Genomic DNA, 12,785 nt, shown 5'->3' on the forward strand with positions numbered 1-12,785 from the left:
GAATTTCACACACAATAGGATGGGAGATATGTAGTGGTGGGAAGTAGTGGTGGTTTCAATTGACAGAAGAAGATGGGTGGGCAAGTTTGAAAAAATGGGTTTTGAGCGCACTTTTAAATGAGCAGAAAGTAGGAGAAAGCCGAATAGGAGGAGGAAGACCATTCCAGAGCGTTGGAGCAGCTATAGAGAAGTCTTGTAACTGTGTGTGTGATGAGGTTATGAGTGAGGAAGTCATTAGTAGGTCATTGGAGGAGTGGAGAGAGCGGCAGGGGGAGTATTAACCATGCCAGAAATGTAAGTGGGACAATAACTGTGGAGGGATTTGAAGGCAAAGCACAGGAGCTTAAATTTGATTCTAAGGTGAAATGGAAGCCAATTTAGGGAACTACAAAGAGATGCAGTGGAAGAGGAGCGGAGGGAAGGATGGATAAGTCTTCACTGTTACAGTAGTCCAGACGGGAGATGATAAGAGCATGCACAAGGAGTTTGGTGGTCTCAGGGGACAGGTAGGGGCAGATTTTGGAGATGTTGCGTAGGTGAACGTGACAGGACCTGGAAATGTTCTGAATATGGGGGGTGAATGAGAGGGCCGAGTCAAAGGTGACACCAAGACAATGTGCCTGAGAGGAGGGACGAATAACAGTGTTGTTAACAGTTAGATATTTGTTAGATATATATCATCAGAACAGACAGTTTCCCTGTATGTGCCGACATGAAGCAGCGGCCCCTTGGAGCCAGTTTCAATTGGCTTGTCTGGTTTAGAGTGTTGGGGTGAAATGTAAGTGGGGGGAAAGCCTGTGAACTGATTCGTCAGATGACTCAAACAACTGAGCATCTTCAAGGAATGCTTGTAGCTCTGCCTCCCCAACACTTCGGTGGGACTCCTCTACGTATTGATGTACACAAGACTTTCCAGCCAAGGATGAAGAAGTAGGGGGAACAGGTGTATCATGGACTGTTTGTGACACCTGTGAGGCCTGTGTCTGGGACTGGGATGAAGAGGGGGTACAATCACTATCATACTACATTTTTATTGCTGACAAAATGTCAAATCTCTATCCATAACAATTTAATTTGTATTCCTTTAAAATACATACATTCTATACATCCCAGAACAAAACTGTTTTACACATCACAGATCCAAAGTGAATTTATTTAATTCTATCTGACTGGTTATTTGGAAGAAAGTTCACTTTATCAATGATATGCATTGGTCAGAAAAGAAGAGAATCCTGAGGACACCTATCAGATCTCAATGTCTTAAATATACAAAATAAAATCCCTTATTGAAATATTGTACATTTACATTGTACAAAAAAAACCTAAAAACTAAAGTGTTTTATACACACACCTGTCTCTGGATAGATAGTCTGTAAATAAGCCATTCCTATTGTCACTCACGGAGAGACAGGACCACCAGGGGGTGCTATGGCTTGCACGGAGGGGGTGTGAGTCCTGAGATGGGCCTAGGCGCAGAGTCTAAGCAGTAACCAGGTTTTCTCCAGAGCCTCTGATGGCGAGGATGTTGCGCTGCTGATTACTGCCAGTTTGCTGTCCTTAGGCACACCAAGGTGGGCAAATTATGGTACCAATTGCAAAGCAGAAGGATAGTCAAGGAAGGCCGGGGTCAAAGTAGGCAGCAAGCAAGAGAGGTCAGGTCACACGCCAGGGGTCAATTACCAGGGATCCAGGAGACAGACACCAGTGACACAGGGGCCACAGGGAACACAGGAGACACTGAAAGCAACAGGAGGTACAGGTGATGCAAGGATATCCACAGACAGACAGGAACACCGGAACAGCACAGGGAAGTTGGCTGGCAACCAACAGACTGGACAACGAGAGGTTACCACAGGTATACCACGGGTGAACAGGAACTAGCTCAACAGAACTGGGGGTTTGGCAGTCATGGAGACACATTGCATGAACACTTAGTGCAGTGTGTGAGCTAGCTAAAAAGGCCAAGATTGGTTTAGAGGCTGTTTTCTGATTGGCCAGCAGATTGGACAGAATTGATAAAGGTGGGAAACAGAGTTAGAACAGCCCGCATGCGCAGGAAAGAGGTGTCTGCGTTTTAGTGAGGAGGAGGTAAGTGTGACATCTATAATTACTATACATCAGAAATGAATGGTATGAAGCAAATTTGTTTCCCCTATAAATTTACATGACAAAATGACAATACAGGATCTAAATATCTATTTTATTAATCCGAATATAAATAAAATATAAAAAAAAAATCATCTGTAAAAATAACAACACCACCCAAAAGAAATCTCTTCAGTTTCCCTGCAGTGTGATTGGCTGAATGAATGTAAACAATGATTCACATTATCATTGACATAGGAGATTTCCATATTTATAATAATAAAGGCTTCCATATTTCAAATTTTAAGATTCCATAATATTAAGGGAGACTCCACACTGAGTTTTTTCATTTGTAAAAATGTCTGAAACTGCTTGCAAAACATGATTGCAAAAGTGTTTACAAGCAGGGCCAAATCAAGTCTATGAAGAAGGCAAACTGCACTTGGAACTGTTTTGAGGTACTTTCTATCTTATGCAGTCTGGCCAACCACCTTATTATAATGTTAGAGTTAAAGGAAAGGAAGAAGTAGAAGCGACTTAAAACAATTCATTGTAATTTACTTTACAATATTAAAAAACGTATCACAAAACAATAAATACTTGCAAAATGGAAAAAAATAACAATTCAGTAATAACATGATTTGTAATGATATACAATAACTTTTACAGTGCAATAGGCTTCATCAGAAGGACAGAAAGTTATTAGTACTGCATCTATGTATATGTTCAGATAGTGGTTGATGATTAGGTTGGTATTATGTCATGCAAGCATTGATGTTGGAAAGCAAGATTATTTGTTTAAAATCCATAACACAGACTTTATTGTGCAGTAAGAGTGATGTGACCCCATAGTGTTGTAGGTAGTCTCTTTTAGTGTACCACAGTGCAGTGTATATAATAAAAAGATAAAATATTACCTATAGTGGTAAAGTCTTCAGATTTAGAACAAAACAGAGCACTCTTTTGTTTTTTAGTTGTTAAGTCTACCGGGGTCACTCTTTCACTGCTTCCTGTCCAATATATATATTTTTTTAAATAATTTTTATTGACAGGAACTTGGGAATACAGAATACAGAAGAAAACAAATACATCTATATTCAATAAGTAACCACATAGATACACAAGGTACATAATAGGCAAAAGAAAAAGAACATGCAAAGATATTTAAGAAATGGTGGGTCAGCGACACATTTTTATATTTTAATTTGTAAACAAAACAACAACAACCTTAAAAATAAAACTATAACTAGGGGAAAAACAGCCTTACAACATTCTTGTACCAGCAGGTTTTACTACTTCAGGGAGTGATTAACTGAATAAATTTAAAATGAGACAACTAATACTATGTTAAATAATGTCCTTTAGAGAGTAACTCCGGCCATAATCATGTGGACTAAATAAAAATATAGTGAGTTGTACAGCCAGCTGTTAGTTATCAATGTGAGGACAACATTCTCTGATCATACCAGACTGTATGCTTAAAAAGATCAATCGGCTCCTGCAGATGTGTTCTGGAGAGAGATTGTTGCAAGTATGACATCCAAGTTTTAAAAAAACCTTTGGAGATGGATGTCCATATGTTGGAGAGCCTCAGTTCTATCACCATAAGCGAGTGGAGATACTAAGTAAATTGGGAACGTGAGGGGGCTTTTGGGTCTAACTATTGCTTCACAATACTTTTCTTTGCAGCTAAAAAGCATAGGTGCTCAAATTTAGAAAGTGCCACAGTGTTAGTAGTCATGGTGTGGGACATGGGGGGAACCTCAGCATGAAACAGGGCAAGATGTGAAGACGGGTTTCTGGTATGACCTGAGATTCTCTCTACATATCCAAACACTAGTTCCCAAAAAGTCATAATATCGGGACAGTCCCATAGGGCATGCTCCTGTCTAATATTAATAAAGAGGATTTATATAGCGCCAACATATTACGCAGTGCTGTACATTAAACAGGGGTTGCAAAAAAGTGTGTACTCTCTCCAGAGTGTGCATAACAGTATCACATAATATGGAAGAAAAGAAATGTAAACATCAATGTTCTTCCATGTTTAATATTTTACAGATGGTAGACATTGCATCCTACCAACATGAGTTCAATGAAAGTATTATAAACCTTTCCTAAGTTACCCTGCACTTTTATATTATTTAAGATTAAATGTTTCAGTTCTGGTGTACAACAACACAGTTAATAGCTGGACTAAGCAGGACTGACAACACTCACCCTACCAAATCACTTTGTGTTATTAGCCTGAAACACAACTGGGTGTATTTCTTGCTGTTCTCTGTACTTGCATGGTCTTTAAAGCATGCAAAGTTTTGATATGAGCATTTTCAGGGATGTACTGTATTTTTTTTCTTTTACCATGACAATTATTTGCAAATTACCTCAGCTGCTTTGGATCCACTGATCATCATGCCACTTTCCTCCACCACCAATATTCTTTCCTGAGTTTGAGTTGTCCAAATTTGTCACAGATTTACTTACACATTTACTTTAAGGAATATATAACAAATGCAAATGTTACAGTCTGGTACAACCCTTTGATTCTTGTTACATAAGCAGAAATAGGAGGCTCTTTATAACGCTTATCTAAATTTCTCTGCTTGATTTACTTATCCAGCAGATCGGGAATAAAGAAAATAGCTCTAGTGAAAAAGATGGGGGCCATTGTCATCAGTTTTCTTACTTTGATTCCCTATCTCTTGGTAACAATATTTGTGTATAAAACGTACAAAAGAAAAGTAATATTATTTCATGAGATTGGGTATATTTGTATAATCTGTAGCAGTGTTCTCCCCAGCCCCTTTTACCCGGGCGCACCACCCGGCACTTTTCAGCAAACTCCTGACTGTTTTTGGATGGTTACTGATGAGCTGGGTAACAATACAGGGTCTGCTACCCACCTACAATTTCCTCCCACCCGGCTCAAAAATTCTGGGTTCAGCAATGTGTAGTGATAGCAGCAATACCAGTGATAATTATAGAAGTATTGGTGGTGAGCTGTAGTTATGGTCTGTTATGTGGTGGTGACACCGGGGACTGTGCAATGTTTTGTGAACCTGGCTGGCAGTTAATAAAAATACTCCCACTGGCTGATTGATGATAGTGGATGTCGGTACATTTACATGCATACATTTGCAATGATAGTGCAAGTTGGAAATAAACCAAATATTAGATAAAACCTAAACCTCCTACTTTAACTTTTTTTTTTTTTTATTCATCCAGATACCATAATAAACCACCAGAACTTCCCCCCCACTAAAGATGTTTGGTTTCGGGACATTCAAAATGAAGAAATTTTGGTCTACCTAAGCCAAAACAACCCTAGAACTGAAATTAAACAAATTCTAGCAACACTACTAATGAGCTCATCTCTATGTTAGTCGGTTCTCCTCCTAATCTGCTACCAGCACAGAGGGAGAGGATTGAGATTCAGACACCACCAAAGCAGCCCAGCAGCTAAAGTGGGAAACCTGGGTTGGGGTGTTTGTGAACAAAATAAACGGCAAACTAAGCATTGCAATCAATATCACCGGAAAGGTAATATGCAAGTCTGAAATCTATGAAGTTCTTTATCCCAGTCTCTGTAACTCTGTGCTCATGATTTTATATCTATAAGGGATTGGTTTCTTTGGTCTGTATGCCTTAGTGCAGAGAAAAGAGAGGTGTGGAGATAAAAGCATGACTTGTTCCTGATGAAGCGGAACTAGTTCCGAGAAACGTGTCACACTTCAATTCATAGACCTACCTACAAAAAAAAACAGACCAAAATTATTGAAAACCAATCTTGAATTTATTATCAATATTTTATGTAATTGTTTGAATAAGTGATTAAACTGTTTTTTGCTTGAAAAAACGTTACATGCCATTAAAGTCCTGGGGTGATTGACCTACCCAATATGAAAATTGTATACTGATTGCATTTAGAAAATAAGACTACATTAATATTTGCCCTTTTATATATAATAAAAGTAGGCATAAAACATGAGATGATATGAGAAGACGACTTTCTGTTGCAGGCATTTTTACATTATGTTTGTGTGACTTTGTTACCTCTTTCTAAAGATAAGATAACCCAAAGGGATTTCAAAAGGCATCCATAACCTCAGAAATATTAAAAGGATGACATAAAGATATCCATGTTTAAATAACAAGCAAACCTTTAATATAAATGTTTAAAAGAACACAATACTAACACATCTATATGAAATTGTAAAATCTTGAAAATTGTAAAAACACAAATTTATCCCTAATTGTTACTCTAAAATATAGTTCTAATGTTTCACTCAAACAGATAATGCCAATTTCTTAAACACGCAAACTGCAGTTATATGAATATATAAACGTATATTAGATAAAGAATTTTCACTTAGCACAATAGCAGCAATGAAGGCAAATTCATAAGTGTCTTTAGGTCTGTTCAGTTCATAATTCAGAAAACAAACTCACCACTCATATAGCAGAATTCTAGTTTAGTTATTAGGAGGGTGATATTGGTCAGCAGTTGTTATACAGTCTATAACAACATTTTCTTTTATTTCTAAAATTGTTTGTATCAAGATATTTAAAACAATCATCTGGTCCTGATCGGATTCTAAAATTAGGTAAATGCAACTTCAGTGGAACAGCAACATATGACACTGTGCTAATATTTATTTAACAGAGTCTAACTCAGAATGCAGAAGCAGCTTGTGAATACAGCCATGGTTTGTTTTTTGAAAACATTTATTCAAAAGTGGAAAAATTAAAATCACATGTGTCTTTTTACAAGTTAAAGTATTTTTTTCTTTTGAGTTAACTACGATGGGTCAGTAGATCTTAAGTGATCTTTTGTGCATTATTGTTGGCCACCAGTAGATGTCACTGTGACCACATGTAACTGTGTAACAAACTAAAGGACAGCCAGGCAATTTACACTTTACATGGGATCACCACATTATCTAGGGACCTAACTATAAACAGAGATTCTTTTTTGTATGTGTATACAATACTTAGCAAGATGATTGGTGTTAAGGTTCACATACACTTTAAATGAACTAGATGACATAGGTAAGCTACTAGACTGGGAATTGTATGCATAGAATTACTAACCTTATAGGCAATGAGGCAGTTGTTACATGTTTGTAATTTGCAACATTTACTTGCATGTTCTTGATTGATTGTTGATTTATTTTTCTGATTAATACTAGAACTTGCTCATTCTTACATGTATTCTATCTGCCTTACAGAACAAGTGCAAGAGTTGTGACTCGATCTGGATTAAAAAGTTTGAGAAACTGCCTATTTCCTTCACTTACTTAAAAAACTGGGGTAGAGAAGAAAACTTTATTTGCACAATTGCCAGAAGAAACACCCCTATGATATCCAGTATAAGATTCCAAGAATATTTGACTTTATATATCACACTATATGAATATATCATGTAAAACATAATTTCACAAGTGTGTATAATGTATACGTTTCTGTCCACTTCCAGTTATGGTTATAGCCTGAAAAAAGCAAAGACAAAGGAATGGAATAAGACTAATGGCCACCAGATTTTTGGGACTGCAGCCCTTTAGTTCTCAGTTAGTATGAATCTGCAGGAGGGCAAAGTGAATCTAAATAGGTCTGGGTAAACAAGTAGATGGCAATTATTGTTTGCTTACCATTTATAACAAAACTACAAAAGTTTTGGGTCAAATGTTCTCTTTTGGTTCGTTTTCTAATTTTTGCTGTAGCCAATTCCAATCCACACGTCCTAAACAAAAAACAAACAATAATCCACATCCATAATGTGTTCCTGACCAGTATATATTATGGACGTGGAGCTTGCTGATCCATTACAACAGTCAGTGCCAGCTAGGTATTAGAATATTGGGAACACAAAACATCATGCAACTACAGACTTGGGTAAGCATTTTGGTAGTAATAGAGTATTGTGTTTTACATATTCACACTTTACACATTTTATATATTTTTCACCCCAAAACATGGATTATTATTAATATTAAACAGGATTTATATAGCGCCAACATATTACGCAGCGCTGTACAATAAATAGGGATGACTGTGGATGTGGAAACCTTTCTAAAAACCTGATGTCCATGGCTTATAGAGATTTGAGACTTTTGTAACCTCTCCAAAGGCAGTCCATGCATGTCCTTAGTATAAACCTAAAATACAAAGCTTGAATGTTGCCCACTGGATCACAAGAGATTTCCTTTGGTTCTTATCTATATGTATTCCAATAAAAGGATACCTGGCACCCTTCTCCACAACTTAGCCTTTGTGTCCTAGATGTGGCTTTCAAGTTTTTCATTTTTTTTTCAAAATCCAGTGAATGCTGCTGCATCCTTACTATTAGACTGTGTATTATCCTTAAATTTAAATCCGACCCATAGTATCATTGTATTGATCATGTATTGCCTGGCTTTTCTGATGTTAGTGCATTAGGTGATTCTGTACATCTTGTGAAGTCCACATACCAAGATTTTCAAATTTCCAACTGCTACATATAATTATAATTAATTTAATTTAATTATAAATTAATAATAAATGGATCAAGAAAATGTATAAAGATTCAAATAGGGTTTAAAAAATCCTTCTATTAAAAAAGAAAATCATTATTTATCTTCAAGACTCCCCTACCCAAACAAAATTAACAGGAAAAAAACTACTTTGGTTCTAGTTTCTAATGCTTTCAAGAGGTGTAAGTGACGTCACCATTCCTCACTTCACATACTGGGCCTCTATGTGTTTGCTTAAAACAGAACATCTACACTGATAAAGAAAACCTATACCTCCACTGTGAGATGATGTAGGGGCACAGGTTCCAAACCTTTCTTGGGTAATGATGATTTTGGGAATTATTTTTCTTTTTAGAAGAAATTAACAATAATGATGTATTAATCGAAATATAATAATAAAAATTTAAAAAATGAATGTAATATTCTTGGTGAGATCAGCTTGGTGGTAAGTGGCCAGCTATGTGTTACAGGGAGACCCTGCCAGCTGCTCAGTCCCTCGCACAATAACATCTACAGATTTCACTTTAGGTGGCAGTGATCAGTATACCCCTAAGCTGGGTTCCATGGCATGAGGTAGGGGTAACCACAGTGCCACCTCACTGCCAGTCTGAACGCAGGTAAAGTCATATTCTTTTGGAAAGGGTGTAAATGGCTTCTGTTGAGTGTTGTGTACAGTGATCCATAGCAAACACTCCCTTATGTAAGATTGGTGCGTACTACTGAAAGCAGAATTCTGATTGGTTGCTGTGAGTATTTTGCACACGATCATTGCATTCTAGATAAACTATTTAGATTTGTTTAAAAAAAAAGGAGTATTGTATGTATACTATCGAATTTTTCATGTGATGCCCATGTAGACTTGTGTTCATACAGGATTGGGGAATGACAGATCCAGTTTTATACATCCTATAATCATGTGTCACATTTGTAAAATGTAATAATGTAAAACATTTGTAAAAGCTAATACTTTTTTAGCTGTATCTCCATTCATACTCTATCCTGTTATATTGTTGAAAAAAGTTCCACAAAACTTTCACCAGATTGCAACCCTCTAATTAGAAGGGTATAAGATCTGAAGACAAGTGAAGTTTGGGCAGTAGAGATATAATAAATAATTCCCAAACTTCACGTGGCTTCATATCTGCAAGCCCTTAAATGTGTTTAGCTGTAGGTGCTACCGATGGAAATAAATAACCCCAATAAATTAAACGTTTTTCTGTTCCATAGACTTAAACCAATGACATGGCCTGACTTCATTATCAACTGGGTACCGTGTTTACGGCCAGTGAATTTTAGGGCATTTCCCCATTTTTAGATCTGGATGGGCTCATAAACGTACATGCTTGGGATGTAACTATGTAATATGTAACTAAGTATGTAATACTTCAATCGAGTATTTTTTACATTTTTAAAATCTGCTACTTTTATTTGGCCTTTTCTCTCTTTAGCCAATGCCGGTGCCACAGAAGTTACTTCTCTGGTGCAGTACATGCTGGCTTAGGTTCAGTGATGAGCGCCATTCACCCCCCTAAAGTGAGATTCCAGTCATTTAGGATGGGTAAGGTAGCAGCAATGTCTTTTGGGATTAAATGTTATGGTAATGTTTGGGTTAGGAGCTACATCCGGGGTCATTTTACATAACTGTCCCAAAGTCCAAACTTACAGGAGTACAGAGAGATCCAAACCCAGATATATATACAGTATATATATACAGGTTGACTTTCAACGACGGCAACCTTGGACCTGAGGAGTGCTTGATTCTTGAAAATTCTGGATTTTTTTAAAAGTTATACTTACCTCCACACACAGGCCAGCCTTCCTCTCGCAGCATCCGCGGATATCTGGCACAGTTCTAGGCAGCAGGCAGCAGGGACATCTCAATGTGTATTTAATTTAGCAAGCAAGTCCTAACAGCTGTTTGTGCAGAACAGCTCCATCAAAACATTAATGGCCAAACAGTGTAATGCAGCCCCCGTATTGAAAATGCGATTTTAAGTTCATGCCGGGAAACTGGAGGAACCGGTTTTTCGATGGCGGGATTTTCGATTGGCAACCTATAGGAAAAATGTATCTATAATTTTATATTTTAGTTATAGGGTTTACAAACACAAAATAATACTTTCTGTAATAACTGATAAAGCCCACAAGATGGCAGCAATGTACTCCACTGCACAAAAGAAGTCTTTATGGGCGCAGATCAACTACTAAATAAATTAAATTAGGATGTTGCCAATGTTAAAAAAAATATTTTAGAACAGTGGTGGTCAATCTTCTTTATATGAGGCCTCCAGTGCAGCCATTTGGTGATTTTAGGGGATACAATGCTAATATTTAGAGAATGTAGTGCTGTAATGACTGCAGGAGATGGTCAGAAATATAAACATGCTATAAGAATTGTCAGAGACTGCAGATTTTCTACAAGAGATGATCAGAGACTGCAGACATGCTACATGAGATGGAGAGAGTCTCTACAGGCAAACTTCAAGAAATGGTCAGAGACTGTGGCTTTCTAGGATACAGCGAAGTCACAAACAAGGAAAAGCAGCCCACTGACACCAATTTATATAAAACAGGAAGTACTTTACTGCATACTATCACAATAAACAAAATTCCAAACAATAACACAAAGGAAACACATTAAATACATTCACCCCAGAGGTCAGCACAGCGTCCTTTTTCAAGATTGGTTATTATGACCTGCCACATACATAGACCCTAACTCACTAACTATTGCAGGTATAATCTCAGTCTCTGGTATCTCAGGCGCCAATCCTATAATGCGGTGCGTGCACGATTTTACTGACCCGGGTCTTGTTCTGGATCCATCAATGTCTTTAAACTGAAAAACAGCAACAAGTCTCTTCAGCAAACATGAGGTCCTGCAGGACAGACAGCTCTCCGTTCCTCAGCTTCTCTCAGCCTTTCTGGACAACAATCCTCTTTCCTCTGGACAGGATCTACCTTGGATGGTTGTCAGCTTCACTCAGCCACAGCTTCTGAGTCTCTAGGAACACGCTGACCCTTGGATGCGAATGGATTCTCTTTTACACACACAGTCCTTGCAAGATGTCTGCTCTCCTCCTTCCTGTTTCCTCTCCTCAGAACAACCACACCTCCTAACAATATACAAATACTGGCCACTTGTTTAGCTGTGCTCAGAAACAGCGGCATCTTGTGGCTAAAATGCAGAACGACAGTAGTCCTATATTTTATTACAAACATTGAACACATGTGCTGTTTTCTCAATCTCACAACTGCAGGTGTGCTATAGAAGTGTGACACTTGGAATAGTATTAGGAGACAGTCATAGACACATTACAGGAGACTGCTACAGATCACTGTACAGCCACTAGAACTCAATGTTTGCACATTTTGATCTCTACATCCTTCCCAAATAGCCTGAAACACATCAAATATTTTTTTCAGCAATATGGAATTTTAAAGATCAAAGGAATAAGGTGATGGACTGTATAAGTCAGTAAGATAAAAGGAAATGTACTTGTCCGTGTACAAGAAATAAATACAATGTTTTAACTACTAAAAGCCGGTTTTTCCTTTATTGGTTTGAGTAAGAATCTAAACGCTGCGTCTACAAAGTTACCAAGGACCACAAAATAAGTCCCTAAGGAGAGAGGGCTAGGTGCTAAGGTTATTATTGGTTACACTATAAACCAAGATTTCCCTTTAAGTGCCATTAGAAAAAGAACCCCAGTTTATACTCAGGTCACACCACTAGATGATGCTGAGTCCTCATGTAAGGTGTACAGGTAGTCCCCGGGTAACATACAAGATAGGGACTGTAGGTTTGTTCCTAAGTTGAATCTGTATGTAAGTCAGGACAGGTACATTAGTTTAATAAATGCAATTAGGACAGATGTTTGCCTCAACATAATATTTATTTTTACCTTTCTGTGGATGCACAGTGTGGTGACAAAAACTGTATGAAATCCTCACTGTAAGGTAATCACAAACAAAGCAAAAAAAAAACAAAACAACTTTATGAAGCCTAGACATTCATTACCTTCTGGAGCAAGCTGCGCTTTGATATGCAAAAAGAAACAGCTGCAGAGTTTGTCTTTGTCACTGAAGCGTTACAAGATGTTACCGATTAGCTTGGCTCATCAATCACAACCTCAGCTGTGTTTATCAAAAGATTTCTTCTGCAAGTCATGCAAACCCCCCCCCCCCCCC

Source organism: Pyxicephalus adspersus, chromosome Z, assembly GCF_032062135.1.
Source record: "Pyxicephalus adspersus chromosome Z, UCB_Pads_2.0, whole genome shotgun sequence".
NCBI classification, from domain to species: domain Eukaryota; kingdom Metazoa; phylum Chordata; class Amphibia; order Anura; family Pyxicephalidae; genus Pyxicephalus; species Pyxicephalus adspersus.